Source organism: Hippocampus bargibanti, linkage group LG19 (genome assembly GCF_051943395.1).
Source record: "Hippocampus bargibanti isolate YZ-2025 linkage group LG19, ASM5194339v1, whole genome shotgun sequence".
Taxonomy (NCBI): Eukaryota; Metazoa; Chordata; class Actinopteri; order Syngnathiformes; family Syngnathidae; genus Hippocampus; species Hippocampus bargibanti.
Genome location: NC_142752.1, coordinates 8,311,182 through 8,327,277, shown reverse-complemented (window position 1 = coordinate 8,327,277; position 16,096 = coordinate 8,311,182). Strand labels below are relative to the sequence as shown.

General features: G+C 42.1%; 1 protein-coding gene across 1 annotated transcript in view; it reads left to right on the top strand.

Moving 5' to 3' along the window:
- Nucleotides 1–16,096, top strand: part of klhl29 (kelch-like family member 29) — a 128,606-nt gene continuing 112,510 nt past the window's right edge. Inside the window, exons 1-2 of the mRNA XM_089021986.1 lie at nt 1–256; nt 12,162–12,235. The gene's annotated coding sequence lies outside the window, so the exon portion shown is untranslated. The remainder of the gene's footprint in view (nt 257–12,161; nt 12,236–16,096) is intronic.

Here is a 16,096-nt window from a genome sequence, read left to right as displayed (position 1 = left end):
GCACCTTGGTCACGGTGCGTTTCGCCTTCGGTGACCTGCGACAGGGACGAACGCGCTCATCTTTTCGCGACCCCCCCGCCCCCTTACCGACCCTACTTGGACAACAATGCACCAGCGCCCTGTCCTTTTTGCCGGATAAGGTCCGCGTTGCAAGGGAGGACGGACGGAGGCACGAACGGAGGAACGAAGCAAAGCCGCAGCTGGTGCTGATTTGTCGGCCGGGGCGAACCCAGGACCTCCAGAGCGGCTGCGGAAGGTAAGCCAAGCTGCGTCCGCCTTTCGGTCCTCGTATGTCGGGTACCAATTTCGACACGAGTCGGTCACTTGTCATGGCATTAATGAATGGTTTTAAACCGTGTGCGCAGGCGCACACAAGTTGGACGTTGTTATTATTATTATTAATATTATTTTTATTATTCATCATATCCACGCAGCTGGACATGGCACACACTAATGCAAATTGCAATGACAGGATATTTCATTCCATAAAGTAATCATGAGCCATAACAGGGTTAGATTGTTATTTCTCAAGCAAACAGCGTTCATGTTGCATTAATTTAGCTAAACTGATGCAAACAAGCACCAGAGACCTCATTGTACCTCTAATAATACTATTTTTTTGTTGTTTAATTAATATATACAATGGCATGCTTTGCATCATATCAATGGTCACAATATAAGGAGTTTGACCTCTAACCCCTATCCTAAACATATTGTTGGATCATACACATTTTGTTTGTGGAGCAACTTCCTGACTGTATCTATATTTAGTCACGGCTCGACTCGTCCAAGTCAGAGCTCATGTTGATTCCAATGATGGTAATATCATAATATGGTCGCCATATTTAGCATGATTTATAAACCCCCGCCACCTCCCTTACTCCTTGCTGACGCTTTTACGAGCCTAGTGATGCATCACAAGCGCGCACTATGTGACAGTATAGTGAGGTCCGTTTTTCAGCTGAATTTATTTACTTATAGTATCTCAATGTTTTTAATGCAACTCCCTGGATTTATTTGAAAACTGAAGACTATTTACTTTCTCAAAGTAGGCCCCCTCCCTTTTTTTTAAAACCGTTGCACATGATGTACTCCATTTTCATTTATTTTTGTAACAGGCTCATTCAAATGTATGTAACCTAATAATTTACACAGAAGTGAACAACTTGCAATGAAATAAGGAAATACTGTACCCAGATTTTCCATCTTGAGAAAACATAATACAAAACTGCGCCTCAGGTAAGTATATGGTGAGTTTTTTTTTTTCGATGCTTCTCAAACTGTTTATATTAAGTTTCCAATTTCTTCATCCCTATCCACCATTATTTTATTTTTGGATTTACGTATCTGCACATTACTTTAACTTCACAAGTGTGAGTACTTTTGCCTCATCTGCTGCATGTACAGTACAGTACAGTACGGTACATTGCCTCCCTTTTTTCGCCAGCGAGGGTAATCCGTCCTTGTCTGATGTGAATTACGCCAGCCCCGGAACTCTCCTTGCCTGGCGGAATTTGTTTCGAGGTCCATCCGAAGACATTTATCCTATTAGCTGATGGGCTCCCATTGTCGCTTTGCTCAGCAAATTATAATACGTTCGCCTTGGAGCATTTGTGTTGTCGTTTTTTGCCTCCACCAAGCACAAAACTAGGACCAGGATGGATTTATGCAAAATGTGTTTGTTTTTTATCTTTATGATGGTTAGTTTATGTCTTTACTATTTTATTGGATTAAGTTTGAATAAAGGTACCCTACAATGCTAATATCGTTAGCATTTCAGGGTACCTTTTGCATCTTTTTTTTCTTTCCCCAAGATGGCGCCGCGAATGGCTGCCTCGGTCACACGCTCCCTAGTATTGTTTACATGATCTCTCCTTAATTAATTTTTTTATGGTATAAGTTCCAAAATGACTACTGCACACTGCGAATGTGTCAATCCCGAACAGTTGCCCCAAATGTTTTACAAACCGAAAAGTAAATAGCGAGCAAATATGAACACTCTGTCTTTGATCTACCTTTGCTTGTTTTTGTTGATTTTTTTTTTTCCTTATTTGACATACAATGGAAGCTTCCTCTTGCTTCGGAATATAAATGGTAGCGTCCCATTGTCATACTTAGGAAACAAAGAAATAGCATTGTACAGTAAGCTAAGAAATGGACAGACGAACCATTTTATTTGAGGTTTGCTTGTTTAAAAAAGTAAAATGATTTCTTTGTTGTGCTCTGCCGCTTAATGAAACCAAATCATGCGTGTGATTTGTTCACCAGGCTCCTCTTGAATCGTGAAGGGCGTTCTTATCTTCCGGCACTTGAGCCGGTGCGAAATGTTAAATGCGATACTTCAACATTACTCCTTTTGTGATTGGATGTATTGCTTTAATGATTCAAACAATTGATTTTGCACAAGCAAGAGTCCGGGTGAAAAAAAGCAATTCGCCAAAGTAAAAGAAAGATGAAGTGCCTCGTTAGCATTAGCTAATCCATCCGCCGCCCCCCTCCCTCACTCACCTTTTACAAATAATGCTGTGATGCTTTTCCAGGAAAGAGTGGCGATGGCTTGAGTGAAATGTCAGGAAAAAAAAACAAGACATGCACCTTTTTAGCTAGCAACTTAGCGCCTTCCTGCACTTAGCTTAATTGCTCCATGCAGTGATCGCTTTAATGACGAACATTGATCACAGCGCGTTGTCCGATCTTAGCCTGTGTTGATTAACGTGTCAGATGGAAGTGGCTCGGCTTGGCCTTGACGTGAGCCGCCTGCTGATAACTTGATGAAAGCGTTTTGGAAGCGGTTAGGTTGGAGTGGTTTGGTTGATGAATATGTACTAGGGTTGAACAATTAATCAAATTCAAATTGACATTGCGGTGTCGTGCATGCAATATTCAAATCGCAGAGGCTGCAATTTGGGGTCAGTGGTGGCGGCGGAGTGGGTTCTGCTTCATTTTGTTCAGTCAGGAGGCTATATTTATTTATTTTTTGAATATTTTTTGTAAAAGTGATTGATTGATTTGTATATAGTGTCTAAAGAATAAACTTTACTCTAAACAGATTAGATTTATTCAATATTGGATTGGATGTTCCTTTATTAGTCTCACCGTGGAGAAATTTACATTTCACAGCAGCCAAGTGATGGAAGGAAGAGGTAAGGAAGAAGTAGAAAAACAAAATACAGGAGCTGCTGTAAAGGCAGCCACTCTTGCGGCGCCATCTTGTCGTCAAAAGAACAAACATAATAATAATATGACAACACAAAGACATAGTCTTTCAATCTTGAGCATTTTCTGCACCCTCTTTGTTGCGTGAAGCAGTTCTAAATGAAAGAGGACAGGATGAAAGCGTCCTTTTCACAAGTGGATCAGGGACATGGTGAAATGTGCACTTCTGCGACAAGATTAAATGTTGAAAGAAAACATGAAGCTGTAGCATCCATTGACGAAAACAAATGGACCTCAAATCTCACATAAATCCGCTTCAATTCCATGCCGTGACAGTTTCTCAGACACATCGACGCTCCTTTCTTCTCATCGCGCGCTCCTCAAGCCATGCATCCAACCCGTGGTTGGTAAAAACTGATTTTTTTTGTAAATTTCATTTGGACGGCTTTTACTTACATTTTATTTGTATAATATTAACATTTAGTAGGCACTCTGACATAAGTGGACCCATTACAAAAAAAAATCCCAAGTCATCCTGCTTGAACATGCACAAGAAGTCTTATTTGAATGAACAGTTAATTTCGTTTGAAATATTTCATTCCCTTTCGAAACGGTAAACCAATAAGCTGCCATAAAGTGTTCTTGGAGTACACTTATGTCAATTTACGATGAACATTTCTCTCATTGAAATGCTGCGTTTTGCTGAATTTCTCCTCCAGTGCCCGTTTAAAGCCATTATCGTCCCCTCAATGCCTACTCAAGCTTTACACGATTTGTTTGGGAATACTCGGGGGCCAGCGCCCGCTTTGAGGCCCAAGCTTGTCAGGCGCCATCAGAGCGGGTTGATGGTGAGGTGCTGGGGTCTTCAGAGTCTCGGTGGGGGTGGGAGGGTGCACTTAAGCCTGTTAGCCTCATATGATGAACACAATGGGAGAGCCACACATGCGGTGAGGCAGGTCAGGGAAAACGCGACGATCTGCAGTTTAGTGTTCTGTCAAGCTGCCATGCATGTTTGTGGAATGTGGGTGGAAATTGGCGTACCCAAAGAAAACCCATAAAGGAGATCATGCTAACACCACACAGGAAGGCCTGAGTCGGAATCAAACTCTCCATCTCTGCACTGTGAGGTCGTCGTGCTAGCTCGTTGGCCACCAAGCCATTACAATTAACTCATTGACTGCCATTCCCGAATTTATTCGGGAATTGAAAACATGACGTGGAGCGCCATTCCAGAATTTGTTTGGTTTTTGGTTTTTCTTGCGGGAGGATGTTGATAAAGCGCTGGCCATGGCCTCTGGCAATGTTTTTTCCTTTCCACAAGAGGGCAGCATTTGCCTTTTGTCCATGTTAGCGCTTTGTTACAGCTTCAGCTGTTGTTGCAGCGCTATGTAAACCAATGTGCATATACATATTTCACTGTATTTTGGACAGCCACCCTCATTTCAAGCTCATATAACTCCAGAACCATATAACTTAGGAATTAACTCTAATTTTTCCTCATGAAAGAAGAGAGTCTAAGGTTTCTAACGCTGTATTGAATGTTTATGTAGTGCTAAAACGCAGTATTCTGTGGGTCCTACAATTTGAGTGAACATGAAAAAATCCTAGCACTCTGGCAGTGAATGAGTTAATGAAGTAATGAATTTGTTTGGGTTTTGGTTTTTCTTGCGGGAGGGTGCTGATAAAGCGCTGCCCAGATTTCCCTTTTTTCCCCAATGTTAGCACTTTGTTCCAGCTTCAGCTGTTGTTAAAATGGTATGTGTGTATTTCATTGTATTTTGAACAGCCACCCTCATTTCAAGCTCAGATAACTCCCAACCTATAACACCTAGGAATTAACTCTTTTTTTTCTGATGAAAGAAGAAATTCTCAGGTTTCTTACACGGCATTGAATGTTTATGTAGTCCTAAAACTCAATATTCTGTGGGTACTGCAATTTCAATGAAAATGACAAAAACCCTGGCACTGGAATGGACACTTTTTTACACGTTTGGCAGTGAACGAGTTATATCAATATAACTTTCAAGAATAAAAAAAGACATCAATTGCCCCATAAGCTTTTCGTGATAGCTCGTATGCTCGGGCGCCATATGCTTGTCACTTGTGATGAAAAACTAGCGTTTGAGGTGCCGCTGTATCGCTTGTCCTAATGAAGGCAATGGTTCAGGATTTGTCATTAGCAACCAGACGCTACTTGAAGTAATCACTAAGGACAATTAATGACCCACCTCCCTCTTGCCCCACCCTAATGTTTTCGTGCTGCAGGTATTTACAGGGCAAAAAAAAATCACCGCCAGTCTTAATTTATCAATTGCCGAGCGTGCGCGCTCTCGGCTGGTCCTCGGCCAATATTTCATGACCAAGGCAAACGCGCTGTAAATAAGATACGATTACAAATGCGCATGCACACCTTGGCGCAAATATGATTTATGTATCCGCTTAAGTCAAGAAATGCAAATGAGAGGAGACGTGTTGCCCAGAGAAGGTTTTGCGCCTTGATTCGTTCGCCGCGGAAAAATGATTTAAGGCCGCCGGAAAAGATAACCTAAAATGAAAACCTCGCTCGTAACTTGTTTATTACGGGCGATTTAATCTTATTTTTACCGTATGGGATTAATAACTTTTACGAGTACCAAATCAGAGCTGGTTTTTATATTCTTTTAGACAGACACAACGAACACCAGGGGGAGCTAGAAAATAGAATGCACTGTAATTATAAAAAATAAAAATACACATTGACAGCATGAAAAAGAAAGTGAAAAATGATAACTTAATTGCAAATGGAACAGGCGAAGTACATTATAAAAGTCTACATAGGTTTAAAATTTATACTAAATACTTTTTTTTTGAAATTAACTCATTCACTGCCAAATGTGAAAATATGTGTCTACGACAGTGCCAGGGTTTTTGTCACATTTTCACTCAAATTGCAGGACCCACAGAATATTGAGTTTTAGGACTACATACTCATTCAATGCAGCGTTTGAAACCTTAGACTCTTCCTTCATCATAAAGAATTAATTCCCAAGTTATATGGGTCTGGAGTTATCTAAGCTTGAAATGGGGGCGACTGTCCAAAATACAATGCAATACATACATATTGGTTTATATTGCGCTTGAACAACTGCTGAAGCTGGAACAAAGCGCTAACATGGAAAAAAGGGAATTCTGGCCAGTGCTTTATCAGCACCCTCTCTCGCAAGAAAAAACAAAACCCGAACAAATTCGGGAATGACGCTCCACATCATCTTTTCTGTTCCCGAATAAATTCAGGAATGGCCGTCAATGAGTTGATTGTAGTGGAAATGCTGCCCCTTGAGGAAAGGAAAAAACATTGCCAGAGGCTGTCCCTAGCGCTTTATCGGCACCCAAGCATGAAAAAACAAAACTCGAAAAAAGGAATGGCACTGTCATTTTTTCAATTCCCGAATATATTCGGGAAACGGCAGTGAATGAGTTAATATTCTGTCGGTCCTGCAATTTGAGTGAAAATGACAAAAACCCTGGCACTGTATTGGCACTGTATATGGGGGTGGCATTACAAAATACAATACAATACATACATATTAGTTTATGTAGTACTTTAACAGCTGAAGCCGTAACAAAGTGCTAACATGGACAAAAGGCAAATGCTGCCCCCTTGTGGACGGGAAAAACATTGCCAGAGGTCTGACCAGCGCTCTATCGGCACACCCCCCGCAAGAAAAACCTAAACCCGAACAATTTCGGGAATGGTTCACCACGTCATGCTTTTCAATTCCTGAAAAAAAAGCGGTCATGGCAGTGAATTAGTGAAGCAAGAATATGTCAACAATTCGTGAATAACATCCGAAATGCAAAATTAGAATTGAAGTAGCAAAGTGCCGGGTCCGTAATATGGCATGTCAGTGCTTGACAGGAGGGAGAAACATTTAAAATGGCGGCGTCCACTTTGATGCTGCACCCGAGTGGCATCTCCGAGGTCTTAATTGCCCTGCGCTGATTAAAAGCCCCATTTTTTTCCTTCACAGAATTTTTCACGGTCAAGTGGCTGCTCAGGTCCATGTAATGTAACAAGGATGATTTATGCCCCTCCCCCTTGCAAGTCAGTCCAGGCCGCTAAAGTGAAGTGATTTTTGTTACTTGAGGTTTTGTTTATCGTGCATAGAGGAGGCAAAATATACATCTATCGGGAGAAGTCAATGAGCTTGTAAATGATGCCCGCGCTTAATGGAAGCATCTCTCATTTCATGGTGGCTACACATCTTTTTTTCTTTCCCTCCAGGTTTGTTCACTCTGCTTGTTCATTTTTGAAACATTTTTGTTTCTTCATTGATTGACTTATTGAACATATTGAACTCTTTCATTACCAGACGCATCTTGATTCCGTGTCTTGAAAGTTGATTTAACGAAGATTTAAAAAAAAAAAAAAAAGAGTAAAATTATTTAAAAAATGATTTTGAAAGTTCGAGATCTAGATAGGTCGGAAACCTTCTTGACTAAGAGAGCCATAAAAGTAAAATATTTAGAAATGTTTTTCAGTAAGACACGCACACACGAACGCAAACACGCACGCACGTGATTTCAACAAAATGTCAGAATATATTATTTAAAGGACAACCGACACCATTTTTTTGTTTCCTAACTGACATCAGAAAAACGTTTTCTAGCATCTAAAATACCCAAAACATGCAGGCTGATATTTTTAGTTAAATGAAAAACACCAATAAAAATGACTTAAAGTGTCCAAAAACTACTTAAAAATGATCCCGGAAATCAGTTTCAGAAGGTCCCGCCCCTTTGTTCGTGACGTCATGCCAAGACATCTTGCCTTGCTCGAGAAACAAAACAATGGCAAAGAAGATGCTTTCTTGTTACTAATCCAGTTATGAATATGATTCAAATAGCTTTGAAGAGGAAAGCATAAATGTTTGCAATCGATTAAAGAAGTCCTTCTGTGTCATTTTGAGGTGTCTGGACTGAAACGAAGCGTCCCAGAAAATGCACAAGATGGTGCCCAAGCTCCGTTGGAAATTTATGTCAGCTAGTGTCAAATAGTACTCTTGGTGCAACACACAACAATTCACCATTACGTTATTTATCTGTTTTCCTTCTAATTTCGCCATCAACACGTATCAACATGAAGTTTTCAGACCAAACAAAGTACCCTAAATGCATTGTGTGTCACTTTCTCGGTCAGTGACGATACCTACCGTGACGTCACGGTAGGTATCGTCACCAACTCAAAAACAAGACTTCCTGAATATTCAGAGCGAGTCTTAAAACTTAAAATCCAGCTATATGCGGTGGAATCTTTCAACAGTAGCCAAAATGGAACTGTATAGTGCCACTTAGCAGTTTTTTTTTGACGACGATACTAGTGCAGCGTGTTCTACCGGAAACAAATTCCTTGTGTGTTCTACATACTTGGCAATAAAGATGATTCTGATTCTGATTCTGATTCTGATTCTGAAAATACGCTCAGTCGAAGTCACTTGAAGTGATTTTACAAATTATGGACTTGTCCGGAGGCGTCGGTTGTCCTTTAAAATAACTTTGTGATAATATTCACCAGGAATAGTTTTCCATTCCGCATGATTGGTAAAAAAAAAAATCCAGCCAAACGATCGGAATGAAAGTCAACTTGCCGGGTCCAGAGGCAAAGCTACTGCTAGCTAGCCTGCACACTGCTCATTAGCTTGCCCGCTTGCTTTCTGCTGTCTCTCACAGAAGTATATTGATGCTAACGTTAGCATGGGGCTTGTCAAAGTGCCACTGATATTCAACTGTTTCACTCATGGTATTGTTTCATTGCAAATTACAATCACGGCAGAACTTTTTCTCTCCACAAAGGGGGCGTTTACCTGTTTCGTTACATCATCAAAGCGAGAATATGTACAGTAAAGTCTCGTTATATCGATATCGGTTATATCGATAGTACCGCTTATTACGATATTATTTTCATTTCCCTTGCACATTTCTAGTCTTTTTATGTATAATTAGTACCGTTTAGTACGATACCCGGTTGTTACGATAATCCGGTTATTACGGTGCTCCTTTTCATCCCCCGCCGGCCATTTTTGTTGTTTATATCGATATATCCGTCGCGCCATTGGTCAACTTGGTCACGTGTCTTGTTACGTTAGCCGCCATCGGTCGCGCCATTGGTCGACTTGGTCACTTGAGCCGCCATCGGTCGCGCTATTGGTCGACTTGGCCGTGTGACTTTGTCACGTGACACGCTATGGGTCGCGCCATTGGTCAACTTGGTCACGTGTCTTGGTTACGTGTCACGCCATCAGTCGCGCCATTGGTCGACTTGGTCAGGTGACTTGGTTACGTGCCCAGCACCCGTGTAGCAGAGCCATTTTCATTTTCAGACGCTAGCTCGTGTGTAGCAGACGAGATTGAAGTGTTTGTGTTAAAAGGTAAAAATGGGAAGCAGAAGAAGATTGATGACTTTTTTAAATTGTATATATAATACAGTAAGATGTAAGCGTTGCAGTTTCCCTGTTGTGTTATGTACATGCCCACTGTACTGTATATGAATGCAATCGTTTTTTGCAACAATGTTTCTTGTTTTGTCTGCTGAAGCGCGATGATTTTGAAAATTATTAACATTCCATACTGTGTATTAAAGGACAGCCGATGTCACTTTTTATTCAAATGCAAATAACTTCACGCCAAGACGCCTTGCATTGCTTGTGAATCCAAACAATGGCTTCAGATTCGGATAATATGCTTTCTTGTTACACATCCAGTTATGAATATGTTTCAAATACACTGTAGTTCTGAAGATTAAAGCATACATGTTTACAATCATTAAAGAATTATATGTGCCATTTTGAGGCAACATTGGGGGAACATCTCTGACCCAAAAAAAAGGGAGCTAATGGCCAGCTCCGTTTCTTATATGGCGCTTTTGTTTAATGCAGTTCGGCGCGGGATCGGATATATCGAGAGTCCCGGTTATATCGATATTTTTTCGGACTCCCTTGAATATCGATATAACGAGACTTTACTGTATTTCGTTTTATCGGCGAGCAAGATGCAATCATCAAAAGAGCTATATGGCTCGCGAGCCATGGGTACCCGACACTTGGTCTAAATCATGGATTAAAAAAAAAAAAAAATCTATCATTTATCAGGGCTACTTTGCAACATTTTCCTTTTTTTTCCCCGTCTTATTTTTGAAGTAAAGATGTCGTCTTGCAGCCTGCAAGGATTCCCTCGGGTTAGATTTTGCCAGGAGTCACTTTTGTACTTTTTTTGGGGTACCTCCCCCCCACCTCACCACCACCCTGCACAATCGTCACGACCCAGTCGAGAGAAATACAGCTTCATCCTGAAAGCTACCGTCTTTCCTCCATATTCTTCTGATTAAGTCATCTTCTTTTTAACACTTGCAGAAGTTTTTTTCCGAAAAAACCGTCACTGCCGATATTCAGCCAGCTGCAGATGCTGGCGTTCCGACACCACAACAACAATTCCACCCTCGCCTTTTTTTCCCCTCCATGCTGTCATGCTGGAGCTGCTGAATGGTTCTTGTTGGAATTGTAGCCTATTTTCCCCCAGAAAAAAACACCCAAGAGAGAACACTTGAGTCTGTGTTTTATTCGTGCGTGGGTGTCGTAATATCAGTCTTGGAGTGGGGTGTGAGTGGGGGGGGGGGATTCTACTTTTTGAGCGAGGAATAAGATGTGTCCGCCCCGAGTGATGCTTTATTCAGGATTTTCTCGGGTTGAATGAGGAATTTGCTCGTGATCCCGCAAAGGCTCAAGATGAGAAGAAGGAGCTCCCGCTTGCCCTCGGGCACAGCCAAAGTGTCACATCTACACCCACGCGTCTTGTTTTTACACCAAAATGTCATTTTGGCACCCCGATGACATAATCTGGAGGAAAAGGTTTCTTCAGCCGTCGTCGACGTTTCGCTCCTCTTCCGAAGAGCTTTGTAAGTAAAGTAAAGTTGTGCTGGTAACCTTGGCCCTAAATCCCTATTGGACAGAGGTGGCCGTGCCAGACCTCTCCTCTGAAAGGTCCCTGGTTTCACCTCATTTGCCAATCTGATTACCACTATTGTGTCTATCACTGGCTCTGGTTTCACCTCATTAGCATGACTAAGCCAACGTGGTATCTAGTAGTCTGTTACAACAGACTTCTTCGGCCAATCAGAGCCAGGGATAGAACTATAGACGTCATCAGATTGGCTAATGAGGTGAAACCAGAGCCAGGGATAGAACAGTAGAGATAATCAGATTGATATCAGGGAGTGGTCCACTGCTCCCCCAATCTTAAAGCAAGTACCTCTCAGAGCAGGGGTCCGGCACGGCCACCTCTGTCCATGAGAGATATCGGACCAGGGTTACCAGCACAGCTTTGGTTTGATGACGAAGCTCTTTGGATGAGGAGTGAAACATCTGACACCTTCAAAGAAGTTCAGATAACGGCTGAAGAAACGTTTTCATCAACCCCGATGCCATGTTACCACACCGTGTAGTTGTGTATCGACATATCATGTTTTGTTATATAATACTGGCCGTTCAGGTTTTTACAACACAAAGTATCAGATTCCAGTAAGAGCAGGGTGGTGTTTGTCCCGGCCAGGGAACACTGGGGGGTCCTGAAGGACTTCGGTATGCTCTGCTTTGGTATTACTGAAACACAGCGAGTAACCCATGCAGTCATATCTCCGCTCTTCACATCCAGCTTAATATCTTTTACTCATTTTACTTTGGTGTCCAGGCCCTGAGTGCTTTTTTTCCTGTCTTCTGCAGCCCCACGCCTCCGGTTTGACCTTTTCCCGCCAGCCAATTAGCTTACGCGGCACGCTAATGTTCTGGACATTTGCGCTTTTTTTATTGCTCGCTTCCGCCCGTCCTGGCGTCGTCATTGATCTGGTTACCAGATTGCCGCGGTTCCGCTATTCTGTTTCCAGAAAAAAAGTTTCTCTTTCATTGTTCGCATTTTGAGTGAGCAGCATTTGGATATGCTGTTGTGAACGTCATAAAACTTTTTCGTTTTTCCAGGTGCCTGATGGGAAGACGCCCCCGAATGTAATTTGAATGTGATGAGCATCGCCGTCATCCAACAGAGACTGAAGGTAAGATGCATGAAAACCACCCATGCTAACTAAGCTAAAGCTACATCCAATTCCCAAAGAAAGGGATTTATTTTCTTGCACCTAAGCAATATTTTTTGAATGTTTCCTAAAGCACTTACAAATGTTAACATCGTCATACTTTGAAGGATTTATGATTCACATGCGCGCCTGTGCCGTTGATAGTTGATGCTCTCGCCTTTCCAAACCGCACCATGATAGCTTGTCTTCTGCAATGAATTGAAATAAAAGCAGTCGGTCCAAAAAAAAAAGGAAAAGGTTAAAAATGACTTGGCAGCCGCGTTGACAGACACAATTTGTTTCTTTTACAATACGCCTTGGAAAACAACGGTCATGATCGGCGCGGCGCGAGCTGTTTACTCGCAGACCCGTGATGGCGCCGCACAGCTGTCAGGCCTCATCATTCTCCGCGTTTACCTCCTATAATGATGGATGACAAGCGTCCATCCACCAGGAAAAGGCGCCTTTTGCCCGTTTTGCACGTAGAGACCGCCACGTAAAGTCGTGTCGCGGACCCGCTGCGGATGAAAGATTGCAGGGCACCATGGGAAGCGCGGCCTTGGTCCGTCCTGCCGAGTGGTGCAGTAAATTACGATTGAGAGTTGGGAGGCGGGTTGGTGGTGCTGCGCAGCGAACTTTCCTTCCTCAAGGGGCATGCGTATTTCTCCACGCCTGCACTGTGCACTTCATAAATACCCTAGACGAGGGCTTGGCAATATGACTGAGAAGTATATCTTGATGTCACTATTTCATGTAGGTTATTTGTGTAGTATTTTATTTTTTTGCTGCAATCCAGTGCCAGGGTTTTTGTCATTTTCAATCAAATTGGAGGCCCGATAAATACTAACTCATTCGCTGCCATTCCCGAATTTATTCGGGAATTGAAAATATGACGTAGAGTGCCTTTCCCAAATTTGTTCTGGTTTTGTTTTTTTCATGCTTGGGTGCTAATAAAGTGCTGGCCATGGCCTCTGGCAATTTTTTTTCCACAAGGGGGCAGCATTTCCCTTTTTTCCATGTTAGTGCTTTGTTCCAGCTTCAGCTATTTTTAAAGCACTATATAAATGAATATGTATGTATTTCATTGTATTTTGGACAGCCGCCTGCCCTCATTTCAAGGTCATATAAGTCCAGAACCATTTAAGTTAGTGTCAGGGATGTTTGATCGGACACCGTGGAAAAGACTCGAACCCAGAAAGATTGTCTTTTACTGCCGGCAGGAGACGCAGCCATTCATGACAGACGTCTGAATTCTGCAGCCCTCTGCCAAGCTATTTATTGAGAGTATATGTATATTTAAGTGATACATTAGTAAAACATAGTTTTCTTGATTAGAATACCACACCCCTGGAACGTTCTGAGCCCCAACAGCTGTAAGCAATAAAACATTGTCTCTTCGACGAACTGATAAATTTGTATCCTGGCTAATGAGCACTTCCTGTGAAGGAGTTTTAAGTCGTAAATTGCTTCGGTGATAAAGGAGTATCCCAAGTCCTAAATTCTGTGAAAAGCCAGATCTCCTAGATGACGATGACAGTTTAGCTTGCTGTGTCTGTTTAGCTTGCTGTGTCTGAAACTTTTAAATATGATAACTTCTTATTCTCTATCACTTATTAATTAACTCTTTTCTTCTGATGAAAGAAGAGATTCTAAGGTTTTTGACGCTGCATTGAATATTTATGTAGTCCCAAAATGTAATATTCTGTGGGTCCTGGAATTTGAGGTGAATGGCAAAAACCCTGTCACTGGAACGAACATGTTTTTGCACATCTGGCAGTGAATGAGTTATATAAATATAAATTTCAAGAATAAAAAAGGGCCCCATTAGCTTTTCACGATAGCCGGTGACTGCTCAGCCCCCATATGCTTGTCACTTGATGAAAAGCTAGCGTTTGAGGTGGCGCCGTATCGCTTGTCCTAATGAAGGCAATGGTTCAGGAAGAGCGTGTTTGGATTTGTCATTAGCAACCAGACGCTACTTTAAGTAATCACTAAGGACAATTAATGACCTCCCCCCATTGCCCCACCCAAATGTTTTTGTGCTGCAGGTATTTACACAGGCAAAAAATCCACCGCCAGCCCATATAATTTTGGAATTAACTCTTTTTTTTCTGATGAAAGAAGAGTGTCTAATATTTCTTTCGCTTCTGTAAATGTTCATGCAGTCCAAAAACTCAATATTCTGTGGGTCCTGGAATTTGAGTGGCAATGACAAAAGTGGATGCATTTTTGCACATCGTCTTGCAGTGAATGAGTTAGCCCCAATGCTAAAACTCTACCCAAAACCTTTTCCTGACATCCTAATCCTGTATCGTCGTCTTGTCTCTCACTCCTCACTGCAAAACTCATCCCTAACCCTGAACTTGAAATATTTTTCCGCTAACCATATTTGCACATGACTGGCAGTGAATGAATTAACTTGTAGGACTACATAAACATTCAATGCAGCATAAGAAACATTAGACTTCTTCTTTCATCAGAAAAAAAGAGTTAATTCCTAAGTTAAATGGGTTTGGAGTTATCTGCGCTTGAAATAGGGGCGGCTGTACAAAAGGCAAATGCTGCCCCCTCATGGGAGGAAAAAAACATTGCCAGTGCTTTATTGGCAGCAAGAAAAACCACAACCTGAACAAATTCGTGAATGGCGCTCCACGTCATGCTTTTAGATTCCTGAATAAATTCGGGAATGGCAGTGAATGAGTGAAATGATCCATACTATGCTGATCTTGTAGATCATGGGAGGAAGCATAATAATGCATTCGTAATGGTATGATGCATTATTAACATAATGTGTAACTGCACAGTTTTTTTAGCTATTCCACACAGGATGACTGAAATATTAGAAGTGGGTTATTTATTAGATCACATTGGCCAACGTGGGCGTACGTCATATAACGCTTGACGAGTGAGTACAAAATAAAATAAATTACCCTCCCTTAACCTGCTGACACAGCACAGTCGTAGATATGGCCGACGCAGGGCTTTTGGGGTGGTGGTAATGAGGTGACCCTTGAACCTGCTGTAACATGTGCTATCATGATGAGGTGCGTAGAAGGTCAGGTTTTCCTCCCAAGACCCCTCACTCGTCAATTATCTTCCTCCCCAATGGTGTAATGACGACGTACGAAGCGATGGGCGTATGGGGGGTTGCATTCTTAAGCGTGGGATCGTAAGAGGCGGACACACGCTGGCGCGCAGCGGGAGGAAGGTGTGGTGTGTATGGGGGTGCGTGGGGGGCAGCAACAACAACATATTCAGACCGCTGAGTCTAATAATGTGCGCAAATGGCCCATTTTTCTTTTTTTTTTTGCAGTGTGCGAGGCAGCACGGATGATTTACGATGCCGCTATCAAAGTTAAGGCTCGAGGGCCAGATACGGCCCGCTGCATTATTTTATTAGGCCCATGAAAGCAAATCAACCATGTCATTGTGATGCTTGCTAAAGTCTAACGCCAAATTTCATTTTTAAAAATATATTTCGCGACATTATTTGAACAAGCAATGTGTCACGTTTCGGTTTGCCACCAACAGGTGGCACTATAAGGCCCCGCCTACAGCTGCACAGGTGTTGGTCGTTTTAATCAGTGGCAGTTAAAAGGACTCCTAGCACGGCCATTCAGGGTCGGGTCATTGTTTGTTTGACCCTATCAGGTTTGTTTCGTCTTGTCGTGTTTTTCCTCATGGTTTTGTTTGCTACTTTGGACCTTTTGTTCTGATGACTTTGTTGTCTGAGATTTTGTTCCTGCCAACTATTTAATCCAATTTGTCAAATATGTACACCCTGCTCCTCCCTCTTGCCCGCTTTTTTGGGGTCCACCACCACCACCTTGCAAATCAGCCTTG